The following is an 11,148-nucleotide window of genomic DNA, read 5'->3' on the forward strand; positions in this document are numbered from 1 at the left end:
TTTTAACCCGCTAATGACTTTTGCTGAATAAAAAAAAAAAAAATCTGATTTTGATGATGAATTTTGTCTAATTTTTTTTATTTTTTTTTTATTTAAAATTTTTTTTTTTTAGTACAAAAAATGCTAAACTTAGACAAAAAAGTCATTTTTATTGTTAGAATTGTGATTTCATAATATTTAGATATGAATCCAACTGGAAAAACTTGTGAAAAGATAGTCAGTTAGTCAAATAGCATATAGTGGAGCTCTATAGCCATCTAGTGGCTAAAATGATAATTTTTTTACTTTTAAAACTACATTTTACAAAATATGGGCATATATAAATATAAATGCAATTTAGATATTTGGGTCTTTTATAAAGTGAATTTTACATAAAAAGCTGTTTTTGTATAAAAACCTATTTAAAAAAAATATTTTTTTTTTTTTATTTATTTATATACATTTAAAATATATCATAAATCCTCCAAAAACCCCAAAGACCACGAGTGTCACTCCAAACGAAGACCATCAGAGGGTTAAACATAAATATTATACCTTTATTTCAACCATTAAATTCATTTTGGAGTAATAGAGTAAATTGTGAACACCCTGTCCCAACCAACTAGGCAACCAGACAAGAAAAGCAATTGTCAGAGAAGTGCAAAAACACCAGCTAGTGCTGACACAGATGCGGAACTATTTTGCTAAAATAACATAAACTTTGAAGCAATCTCTTCAATATTTTTCCGATTCACCTCTGAGAAAGTGACCAGACAGATTGACACCCACAACTCACTAGAATCCAGAGAAAGCAACAAAATACATCTGAACATCCAGGGAACACCTTTATCATAGTCTTGGTTTTGTAGCTGAAAGAACTGGGAGTTTTTTTGCCATGAAGGGTACAGATAGTACCAAAACATCCAAATCACTGAGGAGAACATATTTCATTAAACCACAGATGTGCATACAGGACAATGATTGAATTCCCAGCAGAACTATGACACAAAGCATCAACTATGAAAAGAAAAATTCATTTGAATAAACAAGGCTGGAATGACCCAGATTTGAATCCAAATAAAAAGCTGCATGAGATAAACATTGCAGTTCTCAGACATTCTCCATCAAATTTAGACTAATTTATTCACATACGACGGTTTAAAAACAAATAAATGCAACAAAAATAAAAGGTGGCATAGTTTCTTAAAGAGTATAAACATCATATTGGTTGTATATTTGAAACGTTGACATATTTGATTCGTCTCCCTGCATATCAGGCTAAAATCCATGCCCATAATCTTAAATGAGCAAATATGATCACCCATAAAAGGAAGAAGTGGGAATGTCTTAATGATTCTTAGAATCAAACGCAAGCTATTTCAGCAACCCACAACCACAGCCCTCATTTTCCACTTGCGAATAAACTAATTTTTCTCTGGAAAAATGCATGCTGACTTACTTTGGCTGTGATAAATAATAACTGTTTGGACATATCTGAGCCTGAACAACACTTTTCAGTATTTGAGGCCCATCTAAGAAATCAGCCTTTGTCTTTATAATCATCACACCTCCACACCTCAGTAATTCAACCGCAAAATGCTAATTCATCTGTCAAAAATCCCTAATCCAGCTGCTCTTTCTAGTGCACATCTGACAAACCCAATTGAGAGCACTGATGTTAATATTGAAATAATATATTGAGCGACATGATGATACCACACAAAATGTTTAGTCCTGTCAAACACAATACTGGCTTGTGTGTTGAATTTACAGTGAATGAAACATTTCAGTGGAGCCAACACACTAAGATAAATGAAACTTTGCTGTTTAGTGTCCAACACAATGGCTGTCTGAAATCACCCCCTATACTATACCCTTAAATAGGGCACTATTTTAGGGGACAGCCATTTGTAGTGGTGTCCGAAACCATAGGGTGGATCCCAGATGGAACACTCCGGTCTTGTTGACCTCCTTCGAGTTCACACTTGGTGACGTCAGGAAGTGCAGACCTAAGGGGCGCTGGCCTCAAGTCCACGAGGGCACGCAAGAGTGTATTTTTAGTGGAGCGGCTAAGTGATATAATCGTTCAGTTTATGATACAAGCGTGAAAATTGGCATGAGCAGTCTCCATGGGTCACTTGACAAGAAAATTGTCCGAGCCACTTGAAATTTCAAGATTTTTCATTTTTCAAGATGGCCGACACCTTAGGGGAGCAGTTAAGTGATATAGTGGTTTATTTGGTGATACAAGCATGAAAATTGGCATGAGCAGTCTCTGATGGTCCCTAGACAATAAGCCACCCACAGCTACTTGAAATTTCAAGATGGTCGGCCATCTTGAAATTTCAAGTAGCTGTGGGTGGCTTAACCTTAGTGGAGCAGTTAAGTGATATAGTGGTTTATTTGGTGATACAAACATGAACATTGGCATGAGCAGTCTCTGATGGTCACTAGACAATAAGCCAGCCACAGCTACTTGAAATTTCAAGATGGCGGCCATTTTTCAAGATGGCCACCACCTTAGTGGAGCAATTAGGCTCATGGCAATTTTCATGCTTGTATCACCAACTAAATGATTTCTTGAAGCCTAATTGCTCCACTAAGGTGGTTACCATCTTGAAAAATGGCCGCCATCTTGAAATTTCAAGTAGCTGTAGGTGGCTTATTGTCAAGTGACCCACAGAGACTGCTCATGCCAATTTTCATGCTTGTATCACCAAATAAACCACTATATCACTTAACTGCTCCACTAAGGTGTCGGCCATCTTGAAAAATGGCCGCCATCTTGAAATTTCAAGTGGCTCGGACAATTTTCTTGTCAAGTGACCCATGGAGACTGCTCATGCCAATTTTCACGCTTGTATCATAAACTGAACGATTCTGCCAAACATAAGCACTTAGCCGCTCCACTATTTGGGACAGGCTTCATGCTATCAAAAGTTAAGCAGCAACGAAACTCCTCCCCTCATTTATCTGATTGGGCGTTCGCAAGGATTCCTAGGTAGGTTACTCATGGAGGGTGCGAAAGTGCAGGCTTCGCCAAAGTCCGCATCGAGGGCACTTCTGAGCGCTGAAATGCCGAATGGGACACCCTCCGGACTCGTACACATGGCGAGCACGTGCAATTTAAGGCCACGAGACTGCAAGTCCACATGAAGTGTGCCATTTGGGATCCAGCCATTGAGGACGTTTTCAAGTGCACTCATTCAATCCCACAATGCACCGCAATAACGAGTGTACAACCGATGGGCAAATTCCAATCGTAAGTGAGCATCCTTATGCCTTACTCACTCCAAAGGGCAGAACATGACCATAAATGATTAAATTACTTCCTTGAAGTGACCATTGCATGTTCCCTTCACCAACAGACCTGTTGGAAGGGCCCTTCATGACGGCATTTAATTGCTGATTTTCATTTGGAACGCTCCGACAAATGACGTCCCCTTTCCGAAGTGCCCTTCAAGGGTGCAAAAATATATTATACAAGGGTGCTGTTTGGATATACGCTCAACGGCTAGAGAATACCCATAATGCACTGTGACGGTCACTCCAAATGAATTCCTGTGTTATGGGGTCAACACATGATGTCCTGTGTTAGGGGGTATGTTGTAATGCTTTTAAATTAGTAAGTAACTAGTAAAGTAAAGCATTACTTTTAAAATTACATCAAAATACCTGAGTTACTTTTTCAATAAGTAACACAAGTTACTTTTTCACATTTGTTGATTGACACCTCTCCTGTACCCGTGTTGAGAGAAGGAGCCAAGGCATTGTGTGCTTTGTATTGTATTTTAACTTACAAGAAGAATATTTTGTTTGTAACTTTGAGAGAACCTTTACTGAATGTTAGCCAAAATCCTGAGGACGTTCTCTGGTCATCAATGAAAAAAGCAGGTTAGATTTGTGGTTATTTTAATTAGACAAAAGCAGAATATAGTTTACAGCTACATTATGTATTACCATTATGTATGCCAATATAGTGTTGATTTCATCAACAACAACTGTTACAAAAAATTTTTCACTGAAGACCTTTTCGTTGACTAAAACTAAGACAAATTCACAGGCTTTCGTAAAATGATTCATCCCCATTAAAGATGAGATCTACAATTGCGCAAAGACAATGAGGCCTGCCAAAGTAGACAGCTCAAGATCAAACTTACAAAAACAAAAAACTTTGGTCTATATATATTTGTTCAAACATGCAAGTAGAGATTCAGCAATCATAGATAATATCATTCAGGCATAGACCCGTTGTCTGAATGTGTTGGCTATACCATCAGAATACCTGCTGTATAATTTCATAGTGTGTGAAAGTGGGGGTTGGTTTGCAGGCGCTGACAGGGGCTGTCAATCTTTAAGAATGTCTCAGAGTGAAGAGTCACCTTAAGAATAGGGGACCTGAAAAGGTCTGTCAGTGTTTGTGAGAAAGGACTGATTTTGAATGGAGTGTTGTCCATAGGGAGATCAGGAATGTCAATAAAAGGTCAACATGTGTCTTGTATAGTGCAGCAGATAAGTATTTAGAGCTCACTGACCATAGGTGTGACTCAAGTGTTAATTGGGTTATACTCAAAAGGCATTGAAATACTTTATGAATCTCTGAAAAAAAAAGCAGGATTTGTTTTTGTTCCTCACTTTCTTTTAAACCCTGTTACAATATGACCCTTGCTCCCCTTTAAAATCACCATGAAATCAAAATGGACAGTTCTTGTTTTTTTGTTTTGGAATATTGCAGTATTTATTATAAATGATTTATCTGTGCACATCATTTCTTTTTTATAACTTCCCCTCCCTCTTGCAGCGACATCTCTTCTCTTCTCTGATGATGTGTTTTTCACAGCAATAGCAAACCAATCCTAGGCTGTTTAAAGCAAATTTGAAATGGTCAGCCATTCTCTTATAACTGTGAATGACAGATGGAAGCTGTAATACATTTTGTCATTGTTTTGGAGCACACTAGCTTATAGATAACAGTAAGGCAAACATATAACATAACTTCAATTTTGATTTCATGGGGACTTTAATGGTTTCAGAAAGGTGTTGGAGCGCCTCCCTTGTGGCTGCTATGAACCATTCCTACTTTCCCGGCCTGAACTCACTACAGTGTAGGCTACTAGCCAAAAGTATGCGCACTTCTGTACGGCATGATGGATTTAGTGCGCCATTTGGGAGTGGAACAAGGAATATTATTATTTTAATGTTTTGTGGGGAGGATTGTTATATTTATTTAATCTGTTTAATAAATATTTCCACATTTATTTATTTATTTATTTATTGGTTTAATTTATATTTTTTTCCTACTTTATATTTTTATTATATATTTTTTTCTTTCTTTCAATTCAAATGTGATGTAATATTTGACCGTCCCTGAACCGCTGGCTCTTTTGTATTATTTAAGTAAATGTAAAAAAACACACACACAAAAAAAAAAAACAGGAGTGGCACAAGGCCAACAAACGCAACGTCTAACTGATGGACTCTCGGAATGCGCATGCGCTAATTTAGGTGAGTATAAAGTACGGTTAGTAACGCAGTTATACTGCATAAAAGTTATTAGTTGGCTACTTGTTTATTTGCGTTTTCCCTCCGAAAGAGTGTCAATCGTTTTTTTAATGTGAATCAATTTATTTCAACGTGTACCTGAAATACTTGAAGTTGTTTATCACGTAAACAAATAGCCTAAACGACTTGTTTTTGTTATTGATACTTGGACGAAACATCTTTAGTCGTCTCAAAGATGGTAAACTTGACAAGGAAGGCAAATATTAGGCCTACACTTCACATTTAGAAGATACCACGTAAATATTAGTAGGCCTGTGAGTTATGTTTATTTTCTTCGTAGGCCTACATAGGCTACAGGAGACACTGAAGTAAATATGGTCATGTTGTCCTGGGAAAAGATGTGGAGAGAAGGATTTAAACAGGTCAGTAGACATTTAAAATGACTTTTGTAGCCTACTTTTTATTGTAGGCTACCATTTTTTATACACTCAAATGTTTACATGGGGGAATTATTTCTTATTTTTAAAAGTTTAATTAAAAAAATTCTTTCTCCTTTTTTAAAATAATAATAATAACTGCCTTATGATGATGGCAGGGAACTACACTAACCTTTTCCACTGGTGGCACTTGCGCTACTAACTTTTTCAGTTACTGGCGCAAAACATGATTTGGTCGCACAAATTATTTATAGTAAGCCGCTCTGGATAATAATAAACAATACTGAAACTGTATTACATACAGATGTGTTTTTTATTTTACTTGCCTTCTTTTAAACCACATGCCTTCTTGTTTTTGTTTTCTTTAACATTGGTTGGGATAGATTTTCTCCTAAATGGATTTCAACATGCTATGGTTGGCACAGATGGGCAGACTCCTGAACTCTTAAGTAGTGATGCACCGATGTGAAAATTGTGGTCGATTCCGATAATAACCGATATTAATATTGCTGTTATGGCATAAAACAGTAAAAAAAAAAAAAACAGGAATATTGTGTACAATTAAGATAGACTACTTAATTTATTATTCCAATGGCAAAAATATTGTATCACGATTTTTTTCAGGAAAATCACGATTCACGATTTTATCACAATTCTTTTTTATGTTGGTTTTACTATTTTGCGACTGAGCATTACAGCCAAAACTTATGTCCATATTTTAAAAACAAAGCCTTGGGTAACAAAACATATATAAAAAAATAGCAGACAGGGGCGAAGATAAAAATATGTGTCATTATTTTCTTTTTGTTATTAAATATTAAGATCAAAGATGCACATTACACATACACAACTTAATATACAAATTAAATAAACAGTGTTTTATGTTTTCAGCTACAGTATAGGTGTATTTAACAGTAGCATTGAAGTAATTAAATGAACAAATATGAAAATAAAACAAAATAGACTTCACTGTATAAATTATACATTGATACTTAATAAAGCTACTTCAGTCAAGAGCAGTGAGTGATTTTCTCTTTGCATTTTGTTGTTTTATTAACATTAAAGGAATAGTTCTTCTAAAAATTCAAATTGTCATAAATTACTCTCTCAAGTTGTTTTAAACTCAAATGAGTTTCTTTCTTCTGTTGAAAATATAAGTTATTTGGAAGAATGTGGGTAACCAAACAGTTGATGTACCGCAGTGACTTAGTATATTTTTCTCCTTTGGAAGTCAACGGGGACCAGCTACTGGATAGCCACATTCTTAAAAATATTAATATTATAAAAATATTAGAAAATATTAGAAGGAAATTAATACAGGTTTGGAACAACATTAGAGTGCGTAAATGATTTTTGGGTGAACTATCCCTTTAAGGACAAGCGGCAGCGTGTTTACTATTGCTACTGTCTCTTTAAGAGTTGCGCGCGATGCGTCTAATAGACGCATTTGACAAGCAGATTTACTCAATTTTCTCAAGTTTGCTTTCACTTTAGACATAACCGACTTTGTTTATCTAAACCTTGTGTGTATTTAACAGTATAAGCACAATAAGACTCGAAAGATAACTTAGTCCAGTATCCAGGCGCTGGTAGACAGGCTTTTAGTGCATGTGAGCTTCACATGTACGCGCTGAGGAAGGAACGCACACGTTAGAACCACTGATCTATATAATGTCATTCTATATAGATCAGTGGTTAGAACACGTTAAAATATAAAACGTTAAATATTAAATGTAAACTATAGCCCGTCAATTTTCATTTTACAATTATCTTCTCTCTGTGTGTGTGCGCGTCCGTGTTTGTGTGTGAGAGAGAGAGCCGCTCGCGCACCACTGATACAATGGTAGGCTACGTTTTAATCTAGGTAACGGTCGCGGGGCTGAAGTTAACTTGATGTTTTGAGTGCTCAGAGGCAGAGCAAGTTATAAAACGTATTCTTAAAATACACATTTCTGTTTTAATAAATGCTCATAGTAAACCATAGCATATTGCCTAAAACATAGGTACAAAAATAATCAGTGATACATTTGCGACCCATTAAAAATTAAGGTCGCAATGGCATTTCAAAAGGTCGCATATGCGACCATTTTGGTCGCAGTGTAGTTCCCTGGATGATGGTATGTTTCCAGTGTACACGCATAAAGACAGTTAAAGCATAGATACATGGTAATTGGCTCCATCTGCTGGTTATTCATAATATGCTGTTTTTTTTTCACCATAGCTAGATTGCTTTGTTAATGGATTGTCCAAACCAATAGATAAATGTTTTTGTACATTAGTATAGGCTAAGTATATTATCATGTCAATATTATAAACACTATTTTGTGTTCTGATTGGAACACAATGGAACAGAAATGGACATGTAAAAGAGGATGAAATGCCGTCAGAGGCTTCCACTGCATCTTTTGTGTTGACATTGAACATGAGTGTCGACTGAGGCCTTACTTCTCTTTTTGTGTTCTAAAAAAGAAAGAAGGTCCTACAGGTTTGGATGAGTAAACTTTAGAGAAAGGTTTCGTTCATTTGTTTAAACAACTGTAACAACTGTCGGTTATTTGTTTATTGGGTTGTTGCAGCTGGGCTTTGGCCCACAAGAGGGCGCCATAATACAAGGATTCAGCAAAAGCGTGACTCGATCGCCTAGTACAATTTTCCCGTATAGACCAAGATTTAGGAACGTTGCTTTGATCTGCCGCAATAATCACCTTTCAGCTTTGTAAATAAAGTTTGATATTTTCTCATATATGTTTTTGCAGTTTAAATGCCCCTCCACATTGTCTCCTCTCCTGAGCTCCAAAGGTTGATCCTCAAAGTGAAAATGTAGGTCTATCTGGCATTCTGCACATAATTTGAACTAAACGATTAAACAAATATTTAATAGTAGGCTACCAAATCTTTTTTCATTTTACATGGGAGTCATTGTTGCGCTTCTTGAAATAGGCTACACAGCTGTGAACTGCGGCTACAATAACTTTGCACGAGCCGTTTGATTTTACTGCGTTTTTTGAAGCTTGTAATTAATTTTCTAAAGGACGTCCGTTAGTTCAGAAGAATAGCTGTCCATCTTTTGCTTACAAATCCTCATTTAAAAAAATCAGACCAGTGAAATGCCACTCAGTCGTTATGTGTGCGAAGAGACTAATTTGGAGTTAAATAGCCTACATAAATATATGTTAAGTGTAAATATATTTTATTGTGTCGGATTGTCTAAGAACCATTTCCGGAAATGTAATAATATTAAGCATGCGAATTGCTGTTTAAATAGTTTTTATTTCGTTTTTAATCATGTGTAGGTAATCGCTCTGAAATAGATTAATTTTGCACTGCATAACCCTTAGCATTACAGTGGATCTGAACTGCTGCAAGAATAAGTTTTTTTTAATATGTCTTCCAAAAACGACCACAAGCGACATTTTGTTTAGATTATTTTCAATGTGTGTGTGTATATATATATATATATATATATATATATATATATATATATATATATATATATATGACAGATGTAACAGCAAATACACTTTTAGCTTTGTAAGCCAAACAAATGATAAGCGAATGTCATTTTTCATATTTAGAAAATGAATGCATGCACTATATTTTCCAACACACAATGCAGTTTTATTTATTTTTTCTTACAAATATTGCTGTTATTTCCAGTTCTACAGTTTATAACTACCATTTACCTCAAGGTCTGTGGACTTCTCACAGCTTTCTGCCATATTACTTCTAGATGAAGAGTCCAAGTATTTTCAGGAACTCACTGTACCTCCCTTCAGCCTCTTAAATGCCTGTATTACCCAAATATTTATTTATATTATTATTTAATGTTGATTAGCTTGATTAACCTCACTCATTTAATAAATCGCATTATCAAGTGCCATGCGATTATTAAAAGACATTCATTGCGTGAGATAAGAGGGCAGTTCTGATTTATTGATCCAAAATGATCAACATGCCACAACACAAATTTCGACAGCAGAAGCAGCACCCTAGTTCTAATGGTGTAGAGGGAACCTAAATGTCGCTGTATTCCTGACGGTCTTCTGTTTTAACATTTAATTCTACTCCCTAAGAATTATATAGAGCTAATCTCACCAGATGCTCTCCTTTATCTAAACAAACCTTTAATACTCCAGCACCGTTTTGTAATTAAAAGGGTAATAATAGGCGGTAGGGGGGTTTGGATTCTTGTGGAGGGGGTTGGGTCTGTCGGTCATGTCTGTGCATTTGAATACATGTATCATGAATATGCATCTCTTAACCTAGAGCATTAGAGATGCGGTTGGTCAGTGGATCCGTCTGATTAATGCAAGTTTTGCCTAATATATGTACAGATGATTTCAACTGAGATCCTCTCGAATACCACAAATGTAATGTTTTAATACTCTTTATATTAGAGTAGCTTATTAGATAGTAGTTAACAGATTCCATGCAATTAATTATACTGTTTTTTTACGTTCTTTTTTGTTTTTGTTTTGAAATATGGTTTTACTTTACAGGACAAGATTCTACTCATAGCACAATCAAGTCTAATTTGAACACGGCAGTATATAGTTGACCTTCAGAAAATTTCCACAGGGCTTTCATTAGTTAAAAAATTTTCAATTCATGTTCATCAAATTATTACTCTCTTCATAAGAGCGTAAAATAATCCTCGCTAATCACGATGTAATAAAACTCGTCATATTTTTTGTTGTACATTTGGAATTTCCATTTCTGATTCCCAATAGTCTTGAGTCAGGCCAAATGTACTAAAATGTGCAGCGTTCACATCTGTTTTCAAGCCTTCGGAGTTAAAGGGCAAATTTGCACAAAAAAATATTTTTTCAGTGAATGGTCTACTCTGCATTCTCCAGTTCAAAATGAATGTGTAGCTAAAGTTAAATACTAAAACCTTAATTTAAAAGCAAATTAATGTACATTGCACAAGGACAACGAAGGTGGCAAAGTGATTTTTTTTCTTGCCAATTTGCAACGGTAATTAATAATGAGACCTTCAACTTTGAATTGCTTCAAATAGTATAAAATGATAATGATATGTGTGATTTATATTTTTTAGGATAATGTATATATTATTAAATTCCCACATTTGAAAACTAGTGCTTTTAAATGCTTTCGTTACAATGGTACATTTCAGTATGTTGCGGTTGATTCAATGTAATTTAATTGTTTAGAGTGGGTTTGCGATTTGAAAATGCAGGGGGAAAAAAACGTCAAGATTTTCTGTCCC

The sequence above is a fragment of the Scardinius erythrophthalmus genome (genome assembly GCF_964197995.2).
Source record: "Scardinius erythrophthalmus genome assembly, chromosome: 25".
NCBI classification, from domain to species: domain Eukaryota; kingdom Metazoa; phylum Chordata; class Actinopteri; order Cypriniformes; family Leuciscidae; genus Scardinius; species Scardinius erythrophthalmus.